The 13914-nt window shown below is 39.0% G+C and overlaps 1 non-coding gene across 1 annotated transcript; it reads left to right on the top strand.

The window, feature by feature from the left end:
- The first annotated feature begins 452 nt into the window (after nucleotides 1–452).
- On the top strand, nucleotides 453–559 carry LOC130505575 (small nucleolar RNA R71). Its single transcript, XR_008941738.1, has one exon. It is a non-coding gene; the product is annotated as a small nucleolar RNA R71 (small nucleolar RNA).
- Nucleotides 560–13914: the final 13355 nt, after the last annotated feature.

Below are 13914 nucleotides of genomic sequence, written 5' to 3'. Positions count from 1 at the left end.
AGAGCTTGCTTAAGATTGTATTTTTCTCTTCCAGTACGAGACTGTATACAGATTTCATAGTCTCGTGTAAAGCTGTCGACGTTAAATACAGAATGAGGATCAGTATCATCTAATCCTTCTATAAAATCGAACTCGTCATCCGATATAGGAAGAGTTTTAGGGAAGTACGGGTACAGATTAGGTGGATTTTGATCTGTCAGAAGAGAGTGAAGTGAATTTATGGAATTTTTTATTTCAGCTAACTCAGTATTTTCTATTGAGACTATGTTTTTTCTTTCTCCTTTTCTTCATCCATCTCTTCATAGGACCTTCCTCTCGCCATGTTTTCGATTAGACGTCTTGCTTCCATAGGATTTCTAGTAACGAAATTCCTTTCGCTTGCTGTATCAAGCGTTGTCTTATAGCTCAGAATAACACCTTTGTAAAAGATCTTAAGAAATTGTGGTTCTGGATAACCATGGTGGGGACATTCGACTTCGTAACTCTTGAATCTTCCCCATGCATTTTTGAATGATTCCTGAGGATCTTGACGGAAAGTAGAGATTCGCCTCTTTACTTCCCAATAACGAGTATCGTCGAAGAATTGTTTAAGGAAAGCATTTCTAATCTCTTTCCAGCTAGTCAGGGATCCTCTTGGTAGACAGTTTAGCCATCTTAAGGCTCCCCCTTCTAATGAAAATGGGAAAAGTCTGCAACGAATATACTCATCTGGAATCAATTCCTCTAGACCCTCGATGTGGTCTTGTGGATGTTCTAGAGAAGATCCTTTAAAAGGGTTTCGACGCATCATATTATAATAGTCAGCATTAAACTTGGTTTTCGAGATGACGTCGTCAGGTATTCTGATAGCGGACCTATTGGAATAGGTCCTATTAGGGGTTAAGTACTCTTGCAAGGGCAATTTAATTTCTTTACCTATGTCTAAAGTAGAGTTTTGACTTAACAGGGATTTCAGTCCCCTGTTTTTCAGTAGTTTGGCTAGAAATGTTGCTTGATTGACCTATTGGTTCAGTTTGGACTACCTTCTTATTATTAGCATCGGGAAGAGGGTACTTACCTGCTTCCGGCTGGGTGGTGTCGATCGATAATGTTCCTGATGAAACGATCGATTCTTCAGTATCTGCGTCGCTCGATCGACAACGTTCTGTGTCGATCGATGCTTGGCCGATATCTCTATTCTCCATCTTTTTGTTGTAAAACAAAAGAATAGAAAAATTAGCTAAAGTAACAACGTCTATGCTAAATCCTAAATAAAATCTAAAAGTAATAAGAAAGAGTCCCCGGCAACGGCGCCAAATTTGATATCACTCAAATTACCTTAAAGTGAATTACTCTCTCAAATAAGAGGTTCAGATGCAGTACTTAGGGATCGAATCCACAAGGACTCTAGGATTACTTCAAGGCTTAACTAAATAGAGTTAAGAATAGACTTAAGGTTTAATATGTTTTAAAACAGTAAATATTAAGGTGAACAAGGGAATTGTTCAGTAAATGAAGTGAATGTTGTTTCTAGATGAGGAAGATAGCTAGATTCAGGTATTTCTCAGGTATGAATTTATGTAGTTTGAAAGTGACAATAGGGCTTTAGTCCATGAACTCAATCATTGGTACGACCAGTAGGGTCTCCTTTACTAGATCCCGGATCTCAACTGTCGTTTGTTGATCTCGAAAAGAGTCGATCGATACGACTATGTCTTAATCGATCGATACACCTTTCATACAATCGATCGCTACAACGATGGTTGTGTCGATCGATGGTAATTCTAGCAAGCATTATCGATTTGGTTGAACACGTTCTCTAATGATCTAGACCACCTTTCGCATGAGTCTAGTCAGTTAGGTCACTATAGTTTATTTCAGGGTATTGAGAGTATACAGTTGGTTATCTCTTCAATCCTAAGATCTAGATTTAAGGGTGATCAATCCTAAATCTAGTATTAAGAACAACCAAGTGAAAGAACTATTTTAACACCCCTAATAGACATCACAATCTCATCACATGATTCACCCTTATGAGAAACCTAAATCTAACAATTAGGTTTACTCAGACATATTCATGAGGGACAAGATCATGATGGTTTGAATAAAACTTAATGTGAAATAAGGAACACAAAGAGTAGTGAGTAAGATAAAAAGGGAGTTCAAGATCTTCTCTGTTTTGCAGTCTCAGATCTATCTCTCCAACTCTAGATCTTCTCCTCAGGTAGCCAAATTGCTTCTCTTCTCCAATAGGTCTCTAGGCAAGTCTGCCTCTAAAATGATACAAAACCCTAGTATATAAAGCCTAACAGGCAGCCAGGGACTAAATGTGTAAATAGCACACTTTTGATACACAAAAAATCTTCTAAGTCGTAGTCCATCGAATGGTTAAATATCGATCGACGCTCTTCCATCACTCTCGATCGATAGTAAGTGACTCTAATCGCCCGACCTCGCATGATTCCTATCGGTCGATTCTTCATTCGTGAAAATACTCCAAAAATGCTCTAAAATACTTTGAAAATACTCTAAAATACTTTGAAAACAAAGTAAATAATTGAAAACTCTTATATACCATGGTTAAAAATGGGTGAAATTCATGGTATATCAGTTCATCCTGTTTTGATAAGAATCATGAAGATATTGCCATATGTCCGAACAGGCTAATCTGGAATCATCTGGATAGAAGGTGGGATATCTTCTTGCTCACAAACACTATGAGATTTATTCAACTTCCTGGTTATTCTCCACTGATTAGTGGTTCGAAATAAAGCTTCTTAGATCGTGGTTCATCCTGGTTTAATAAGAATCATGAAGCTATTGTCATATGTCCGAACAGGCTAATCTGGAATCATCTATATAGAAAGTGGGATATCTTCTTCCTCACAACTCCTATGAGATTTATTTAACTTCCTGGTTATTCTCCATTGAATAGTGGTTCCAAATAAAGCTTCTTAGACCGTGGTTCATCCTGGTTTGATAAGAATCATGAAGATATGCATATGTCCGAACAGGCTAATCTGGAATCATCTGGATAGAAAGTGGGATATCTTCTTACTCACAACTCCTGTGAGATTTATTCAACTTCCTGGTTATTCTCCACTGAGTAGTGGTTCCCAATCAAGCTTCTTACATATTGGTTCATCGTGTTTTGATAAGAATCATGAAGATATTGCCATATGTCCGAACAAGCTAATCTGGAATCATCTGGACAGAAAGTGGGATATCTTCTTAATCACAACTCCTATGAGATTTATTCAACTTCCAGGTTATTCTCCACTGATTAGTGGTTCCAAATAAAGCTTCTTAGATCGTGGTTCATCCTGGTTTGATAAGAATCATGAAGATAATTGCATATGTCCGAACAGGTTAATCTGGAATCATCTGGATAGAAAGTGGGATATCTTCTTACTCACAACTCCTATGAGATTTATTCAACTCCCTGGTTATTCTCCACTGATTAGTGGTTCCAAATAAAGCTTCTTAGATCGTGGTTCATCCTGGTTTGATAAGAATCATGAAGATAATGGCATATGTCCGAACAGGCTAATCTGGAATAATCTGGATAGAAGGTGGGATATCTTCTTCCTCACAACTCCTATGAGATTTATTTAACTTCCTGGTTATTCTCCATTGAATAGTGGTTCCAAATAAAGCTTCTTAGACCGTGGTTCATCCTGGTTTGATAAGAATCATGAAGATAATGGCATATGTCCGAACAGGCTAATCTGGAATCATCTAGATAGAAAGTGGGATATCTTCTTACTCACAACTCCTATGAGATTTATTTAACTTCCTGGTTATTCTCCACTGAGTAGTGGTTCCCAATCAAGCTTCTTACATATTGGTTCATCCTGGTTTGATAAGAATCATGAAGATATGCCATATGTCCGAACAGGCTAATCTGGAATCATCTGGACAGAAAGTGGGATATCTTCTTAATCACAACTCCTATGAGATTTATTCAACTTCCTGGTTATTCTCCACTGATTAGTTCCAAATAAAGCTTCTTAGATCGTGGTTCATCCTGGTTTGATAAGAATCATGAAGATAATGCATGTGTCCGAACATGCTAATCTGGAATCATCTGGATAGAAGGTGTGATATCTTGTTGCTCACAACACTTATGAGATTTATTCAACTTCCTGGTTATTCTCCACTGATTAGTGGTTCCAAATAAAGCTTCTTAGATCGTGGTTCATCCTGGTTTGATAAGAATCATGAAGATAATGGCATATGTCCGAACAGGCTAATTTGGAATAACCTGGATAGAAGGTGGGATATCTTCTTGCTCACAACACTTATGAGATTTATTCAACTTCCTGGTTATTCTCCACTGAGTAGTGGTTCCAAAAAAGCTTCTTAGATCGTGGTTCATCCTGGTTTGATAAGAATCATGAAGATAATGGCATATGACCGAACAGGCTAATCTGGAATCATCTGGATAGAAAGTGGGATATCTTCTTGCTCACAACACTTATGAGATTTATTCAACTTCCTGGTTATTCTCCACTGATTAGTGGTTCCAAATAAAGCTTCTTAGATCGTGGTTCATCCTGGTTTGATAAGAATCATGAAGATATTGTCATATGTCCGAACAGGCTAATCTGGAATCATCTGGATAGAAAGTGGGATATCTTCTTACTCACAACTCCTATGAGATTTTTTTCAACTTCCTGGTTATTCTCCACTGATTAGTGGTTCCAAATAATGCTTCTTAGATCGTGGTTCATCCTGGTTTGATAAGAATCATGAAGATAATGGCATATGTCCAAACAGGCTAATCTGTAATCATCTGGGTAGAAGGTGGGATATTTTGTTGCTCACAACACTATGAGATTTATTAAACTTCCTGGTTATTCTCCACTGATTAGTGGTTTCCAAATAAAGCTTCTTAGATCATGGTTCATCCTGGTTTGATAAGAATCATGAAGATAATGGCATATGTCCGAACAGGCTAATCTGGAATCATCTGGATAGAAAGTGGGATATCTTCTTACTCACAACTCCTATGAGATTTATTCAACTTCCTGGTTATTCTCCACTGATTAGTGGTTCCAAATAAAGCTTCTTAGATCGTGGTTCATCCTGGTTTGATAAGAATCATGAAGATATTGCCATATGTCCGAACAGGCTAATCTGGAATCATCTGGATAGAAGTGGGATATCTTCCTGCTCACAACACTTATGAGATTTATTCAACTTCCTGGTTATTCTCCACTGATTAGTGGTTCCAAATAAAGCTTCTTAGATCGTGGTTCATCCTGTTTTAATAAGAATCATGAAGTTATTTTCATATGTCCGAACAGGCTAATCTGGAATCATCTGGATAGAAAGTGGGATATCTTCTTCCTCACAACTCCTATGAGATTTATTTCAACTTCCTGGTTATTCTCCACTGATTAGTGGTTCCAAATAAAGCTTCTTAGATCATGGTTCATCCTGGTTTGATAAGAATCATGAAGATATTGCCATATGTCCGAACAGGCTAATCTGGAATCATCTGGATAGAAGGTGGGATATCTTCTTGCTCACAACACTTATGAGATTTATTCAACTTCCTGGTTATTCCCCACTGATTAGTGGTTCCAAATAAAGCTTCTTAGATCGTGGTTCATCCTGGTTTGATAAGAATCATGAAGATAATGACATATGTCCGAACAGGCTAATCTGGAATCATCTGGATAGAAAGTGGGATATCTTCTTATAATACACTCCTAGGATGCTTCTCTGGATGGAAATGGGATAGATCCTTGCAAGTAGAGAATCAGAGACTCAATCTTCTTCAAGGCTTGTGGATTGAATGGTGACACAAAGAGTTATGGAAGGGACTCCTTGATACTCCTAAGTAATCAGTCTCGGATATGACACACCAGGAAGGATTACTCTTGTGGTTTTGTTAGATATGACACACTAACAAAGACTCAAAGGATCTCAGAACTACAAGGGAGCTTGCAGCCGACAGAGAGAGAGACAAGAGTCTGAAAATAAAAGATTGGATAACTTCATTTAGGGTTTCCGAGCACATATATATAGAGAGAGCAAGGAACAGGCTCCTTGGTCTCTTAATGTGTCATAAAACAAACCATAGTCTAAAAATAAAACATAAGATAAAATATGAAAGTCTGAAAATCCTAAGTACATCAAATGAGTGATAGGAAAGCAACATATGGCCTCGTTAAAAACCTATCTTTGGAAAACCCAGTGGGACAAAACCAAAGATAGGGAAAAAGAGCACACATATGTTACTTGCTCATTTGATGACTATCTAGAAAAAGAAATAGCTTGAATTGTGGTAAGTGTGTCTTGGTTGATCAAGCTTCTTCCAAGACTTTCTTCTTGCTTCATGGATGTCTTAAGTAGTCCTCCAATGGCTTCTTTGAGTTGCTTGCTTCTGGCTCGAGTCATGGGACCCTTAGGCATGGTGAGAGCATCTTCATCAGCTGGTTCCTCCATGGTCTCTTGTCTTCTTTGCTTGACTGGTCCATAATCATATCATCCCCTCCCTCTTGAAAAGGATTTGTCCTCAAATCTGGCTCATCTGCAACAAAAGAGATCAAGTCAGTAACATTGAAACTGTTGCTTATATCATACTTACCTTTAAGATCAAGCTTGTAGGCATTGTCATTGATTTTCTGGATGATCTCAAAAGGACCATCTATCCTCGGCATCAGCTTGGACTTTCTTTCTTTGGGAAACCTCTCCTTGCGCAAGTGAACCCACACCATATCACCTACATCAAAGATCATCTCACGCCTGCCTTTGTTTGCTGTCTTAGTGTACTGCTTTGTCTTCTCAACAATATTCTTTCTAGCCTGCTCATGGATCTGCTGCACCATCTCTGCTTTCTTTTTCCCATCCATACTGACCCTAGCACACTCAGGTAAAGGCATTAGATCCAAAGGAGAGATGGGATTGAACCCATAAACAATTTCAAAAAGGGAAAACTTAGAAGCAGAATGCTGAGCATGATTATAAGCAAATTCACAGTGAGGCAAATATTCTTCCCATGATTTCAGATTCTTTTTAATGAATGCACGCAAGAGAGTTCCAAGAGTTCTATTAACTACCTCAGTCTGCCCATCAGTTTGTGGATGACATGTAGTAGAGAATAACAGCTTAGTACCTAGCTTAGACCAAAGAGTCTTCCAAAAATAACTAAGAAACTTAGTATCTCTATCAGAAACTATAGTCCTAGGCATGCCATGAATGCGCACAATCTCTCTAAAGAACAGGTTAGCAACATGCAATGCATCATCAGTCTTATGGCAAGCAATGAAATGTGCCATTTTAGAAAACCTGTCCACAACTACAAAGATAGAATCCTTACCTGTCTTGGTCCTTGGCAAACCCACAATAAAATCCATAGATATATCATTCCAGGGGTGAGTAGGAATAGGCAAAGGAGTGTACAAACCGTGGGGTTGAATCTTTGACTTAGCTGCTTTGCAAGTTGCACACCTTCCACAGATTCTCTCAACATCTCGTTTCATGTGTGGCCAAAAGAAGTGATCCTGCAAAACCTTAAGAGTCTTGGCAATACCAAAAGTGTCCCATTAAACTTCCTCCATGGGATTCCCTGACAAATAAATCTCTTAAAGAACAGTTAGGCACACACAGTCTATTATCATAGAATAAGAATCCATCCTGCCTAAAGTAATGCCCTGCAGCATATTTCTCACACGATTGATAAGCTTCCTGAAAGTCAGAATCAGTTGCATACATATCTTAAGTTGTTCAAATCCTAGCAACTTAGCATCAAGAGTATTCAAGAGAGTATACCTTCTTGATAGTGCATCAGCAACTATATTTTCCTTACCTTGTTTGTATTTGATCACATAAGGAAAGGTTTCAATGAATTCTACCCATCTGGCGTGTCTCTTGCTGAGTTTGCTTTGCCCCTTGAGATACTTGAGAGACTCATGGTCGGTGTGAATGACAAACTCCTTTGGCCATAGATAATGCTGCCAAGTCTGTAGAGCTCTCACCAAGGCATATAGTTCTTTGTCATAAGTGGCATAGTTGAGAGTAGCTCCACTTAGTTTCTCACTGAAGTATGCAATGGGCCTTCTATCCTGCATCAACACAGCACCAATACCAATTCCTGAGGCATCACATTCAATTTCAAATGTTTTAGAGAAATCAGGAAGTATAAGGAGAGGAGAGTTAGTAAGCTTCTCTTTGAGGGTTTTGAAATGAGGTTTCTTGTGCTTCTCCCCACTTGAATCCTACATCTTTCTTGATGATCTCAGTCAGTGGAGCTGCTATAGTGCTGAAGTCCTTCACAAATCGCCTATAGAAACCTGCTAGCCCATGGAAACTCCTTACTTCATTTATGGTTTTAGGAATCGGCCACTCTTGTATGGCTTTCACCTTCTCTTGATCCACCTTTACTCCATCTGCACTCACAACAAAGCCTAGGAAGACCAAGTTATCCGTACAGAAAGTACACTTCTTAAGATTAGCAAAGAGCTTTTCTTTTCTCAAAACATCAAGAACAGTCCTAACATGAACTATATGCTCTTCTAAGCTCTTGGAGTAAACTAGGATATCATCAAAGTAAACTACCACAAACACTCCTATAAAGGATCTAAGCACATGATTCATCAATCTCATAAAGGTACTAGGAGCATTAGTTAAGCCAAAAGGCATCACCAACCACTCATACAAACCATGCTTAGTCTTGAAAGCAGTTTTCCACTCATCTCCCTCTTTCATCCTAATTTGATGATACCCACTCTTCAAATCTATCTTAGAAAAGATGCTAGAGCCATGCAATTCATCAAGCATATCATCTAATCTAGGAATAGGGTGGCGATACTTCACTGTTATGTTGTTGATGGCTCTGCAATCAACACACATGCGCCAGCTACCATCTTTCTTAGGCACAAGAAGTACTGGAACAGCACATGGACTCATACTCTCTCGGATATGACCCTTCTCCATCAGTTCCTCCACTTGTCTTTGCAACTCCTTAGTCTCAACAGGATTGGTTCTGTATGCTGGTCGGTTAGGAAGAGTGGAGCCAGGAACAAAATCAATCTGATGCTCAATCCCACGCACTGGTGGCAATCCTATGGGGTTATCTTCTGGAAACACATCAGTATACTCCTGCAAAAGAGAGACTAGTTCACTAGGATAATCCTGTGGAAGATCAGTGACTGTTAGCAAAGTCTCTTTAAACATAAGTAAAACAATAGAGGTTGAGAGTATAGAATTCTTTTGATATCTCCCTGTTTGGTATAGAGGCTGTGATGTTTCTGATCAGGCTTGAGGTCTATCTCTTTCTTTTTCTGAAGCTGGAGCTGATCCTCATGAACTTCCTTAGGTGACAAAGGTACCAGCACTGTCTTCTTTCCATTAAACTCAAAAGAGTGCTTATTGGTGAAACCATCATGAACCACTCGCCTATCAAACTGCCATGGTCTACCAAGAAGAATATGGCTAGCTTCCATTGGTAATACATCACACAAGATCTCATCTTCATATCTACCAATGGCTATAGGTATCAGCACTTGATTGGAGACTCTCATCTCACCTTCCTCATTGAGCCACTGCAGCCGGTAAGGTCTAGGATGTTTCTGAACTTTCAAACCCAATTTCTTCACCATGGTCTCACTAGCTACATTGACACAGCTTCCACCATCAATAATAAGGCTGCACACCTTTCCCTGAACCAAACACCTAGTGTAGAAGAGGTTCTCACGCTGCTCAGTTCTTCAGTCTTAGTTTGCAAGTTCAAGAGTCTTCTTGTCACCAACAACCTTCCTTTAAACGGTTCTACTTCACTCTCTTCACCAGACATTTCCAGATCAGAACCGGAGTGCTCTTCTTCTGATTCATACTCTCCATTCTCAAGTAGAATCATAACCTTCTTGTTGGTGCACTCATTGGCATAATGTCCTCTTCCTTGACACTTGAAACACTTCACATCTCTAGTTCTAGAGCTTGTAGCTTCCGCCTTGCCTTTATCTTTGCTGTATGGGATGCTAGCTTGGATTCTTCTTTCTGCTGAGGCTTGCTATCTTTCAGATGGGATGGTTTCTCTTCTTTAGTGTACTGATACTTGCTGGACCCATAGTTGCCTCGCGAGTGATGCTTTCTCTTAATCTGTTGCTCCACCAGAATAGCTTTGTGCAACATCTCTTCTATCTCAATGTAGTGTTGCATCTCCACACTGTCTTGATCTCGCGGTTAAGCCCCCAAGAAACCTAGCCATAGTAGCTTCTCTGTCCTCAGATATACCAGCTCTCAACATCAGCAACTCCATCTCCTGGTAGTACTCTTCCACAGTCTTGGATCCTTGTGTAAGTCTCCTCAATTTCTGATGAAGATCCCTGTGGTAGTGGTTAGGCACAAACCTTTTGCGCATAAGAGACTTCATCTCTTGCCAAGTATCAACCGGTACTCTTGATTCATCCTCCTAGTAGTCACCAGTTGATCCCACCAGCTCAAAGCATAATCATAGAACTCAGTTGCAGCAAATTGAATCCTCTGAGCATTGGTGTAGTGTCGGCAGTTGAATACAATCTCAATCTTCTTCTCCCACTCAAGATAAGCATCAGGATCAACTTTGCCATGGAAGGGAGGGATCTTAAGCTTCAAACCAGAAAGCTCATCACGGTAAGGTCTTCTTTCATCATGATCACGACGAGTTCTCCTTCTACTACCTCGTGATGCTGAGGAAGAACCACTTCTCTCACTTCGGTGGCGCTCATAGTAGTTATCAGTCTCTTGTGAACCACCATGCTCTTGTGGAGTGTGAGTTTGACGGTTCCTCCTGCTCTCATTACTGTGACCTTGACCAGTAGCTTGTCTAATCTCATTTCTGATCTCTTCCATGTTTTTTCATCATCTCAGTCATGCTCTCCAACATAGTCTTATTAAGCTGAGCAGTCATTGCTTCCATCAACATCTTGTTCTTTCTCATCAGTTCTGCCTCTTCCTCACTCTCGTTACCCATGGTACCTTGAGATCAAAACAAAAAAAACTCAGCCAGTAAGAGAGTTCAAGAAAGAAACCAAATAAGGAAACAAAAGGAAAGATAGACTAGCGGCAAAAGAATTTTATTCAGGATTTGAAATTTTTTGTAACTTAAACAGCAAGAAGGCCAAGAGTTATCACTATCAATCGATCAAAACACCCAAGACTATCAGATTTCAACGACACAAGAGAAGATCTATCAGTTTCAACAGATTAAACAACAGATCAGAAGTTAAAAGAGTAGAAACAACAGATCTAGAACAATAACAAACAAGAGATGATGAAAATCTGGAGCAGATCGAAAAATAGAAACTTTTAAATCTATCAATTTCGAAGCACACAACAATAGATCTAGCAATACTGAACTGAAAGGGAATCAAATCGACAGAAACAATAAACAAAACTCAGATCTATCAATGGTTATGAAACCAAGAACAGATCGAGTGAAAGTTTGAAGAAAACGAGTACTTCCCTATCCAGATTTGCTCTGATACCACATAATACACTCCTAGGATGCTTCTCTGGATGGAAATGGGATAGATCCTTGCAAGTAGAGAATCAGAGACTCAATCTTCTTCAAGGCTTGTGGATTGAATGGTGACACAAAGAGTTATGGAAGGACTCCTTGATACTCCTAAGTAATCAGTCTCGGATATGACACACCAGGAAGGATTACTCTTGTGGTTTTGTTAGATATGACACACTAACAAAGACTCAAGGATCTCAGAACTACAAGGGAGCTTGCAGCCGACAGAGAGAGAGACAAGAGTCTGAAAATAAAAGATTGGATAACTTCATTAGGGTTTCCGAGCACATATATATAGAGAGAGCAAGGAACAGGCTCCTTTGTCTCTTAAATGTCATAAAAACAAACCATAGTCTAAAATAAAACATAAGATAAAATATGAAAGTCTGAAAATCCTAAGTACATCAAATGAGTGATAGGAAAGCAACATATGGCCTCGTTAAAAACCTATCTTTGGAAAACCCAGTGGGACAAAACCAAAGATAGGGAAAAAGAGCACACATATGTTACTTGCTCATTTGATGACTATCTAGAAAAAGAAATAGCTTGAATTGTGGTAAGTGTGTCTTGGTTGATCAAGCTTCTTCCAGACTTTCTTCTTGCTTCATGGATGTCTTAAGTAGTCCTCCAATGGCTTCTTTGAGTTGCTTGCTTCTGGCTCGAGTCATGGGACCCTTAGGCATGGTGAGAGCATCTTCATCAGCTGGTTCCTCCATGGTCTCTTTGTCTTCTTTGCTTGACTGGTCCATAAATCATATCATCTTACTCACAACACCTATGAGATTTATTCAACTTCCTTGTTATTCTCCACTGATTAGTGGTTCCCAAATCAAGCTTCTTACATATTGGTTCATCCTGGTTTGATAAGAATCATGAAGATATTGCCATATGTCCGAACAGGCTAATCTGGAATCATCTGGATAGAAAAGTGGGATATCTTCTTAATCACAACTCCTATGAGATTTATTCAACTTCCTGGTTATTCTCACTGAGTAGTGTTTCCCAATAAAGCTTCTTAGATATTGGTTCATCCTGGTTTGATAAGAATCATGAAGATATTGCCATATGTCCGAAACAACTAATCTGGAATCATCTGGATAGAAAGTGGGATATTTTCTTACTCACAACTCCTATGAGATTTATTTAACTTCCTGGTTATTCTCCACTGATTAGTGGTTCCAAATCAAGCTTCTTAGATCGTGGTTTCATCCTGGTTTGATAGAATCATGAAGATATTGCCATATGTCCGAACAGGCTAATCTGGAATCATCTTGGATAGAAAGTGGGATATCTTCTTAATCACAACTCCTTATGAGATTTATTTAACTTCCTGGTTATTCTTCACTGATTAGTGGTTCCAAATAAAGCTTCTTAGATCGTGGTTCATCCTGTTGATAAAGAATCATGAAGATAATTGCATGTGTCCGAACAGGCTAATCTGGAACATCTGGATAAAAGTGAGTGGGATATCTTGTTGCTCACAACACTTATGAGATTGATTCAACTCCTGGTTATTCTCCACTGATTAGTGGTTCCAAATAAAGCTTCTTAGATCGTGGTTCATCCTGGTTTGATAAGAATCATGAAGATAATGGCATATGTCCGAACAGGCTAATCTGGAATAATCTGGATAGAAAGTGGGATATCTTCTTCCTCACAACACTTATAAGATTTTATTTCAACTTTCCTGGTTATTCTCCACTGAGTAGTGGTTCCAAATAAAGCTTCTTAGATCGTGTTTCATCCTGGTTTGATAAGAATCATGAAGATATTTGCCATATGTCCGAACAGGCTAATCTGGAATCATGGATGGATAGAAAGTGGGATATCTTCTTACTCACAACTCCTATGAGATTTATTCAACTTCCTGGTTATTCTCCACTGATTAGTGGTTCCAAATAAAGCTTCTTAGATCGTGGTTCATCCTGGTTTGATAAGAATCATGAAGATAATGCCATATGTCCGAACAGGCTAATCTGTAATCATCTGGATAGAAAGTGGATATCTTCTTGCTCACAACTCCTATGAGATTTATTCAACTTCCTGTTATTCTCCACTGATTAGTGGTTCCAAATCAAGCTTCTTAGATCATTGGTCATCCTGGTTTGATAAGAATCATGAAGATATGGCATATGTCCGAACAGGCTAATCTGGAATCATCTGGATAGAAAGTGGGATATCTTCTTACTCACAACTCCTATGAGATTTATTTAACTTCCTGGTTATTCTCCACTGAATAGTGGTTCCAAATAAAGCTTCTTAGATCGTGGTTCATCATTGTTTGATAAGAATCATGAAGATATTGCCATATGTCCGAACAGGCTAATCTGGAATCATCTGGATAGAAAGTGGGATATCTTCTTACTCACAACTCCTATGAGATTTATTCAACTTCCTGGTTATCTCCACTGATAGTGGTTCCCAAT

This window comes from Raphanus sativus, unplaced genomic scaffold (genome assembly GCF_000801105.2).
Source record: "Raphanus sativus cultivar WK10039 unplaced genomic scaffold, ASM80110v3 Scaffold2389, whole genome shotgun sequence".
NCBI classification, from domain to species: Eukaryota; Viridiplantae; Streptophyta; class Magnoliopsida; order Brassicales; family Brassicaceae; genus Raphanus; species Raphanus sativus.
This window is presented reverse-complemented; position numbering and strand designations above follow the sequence as displayed.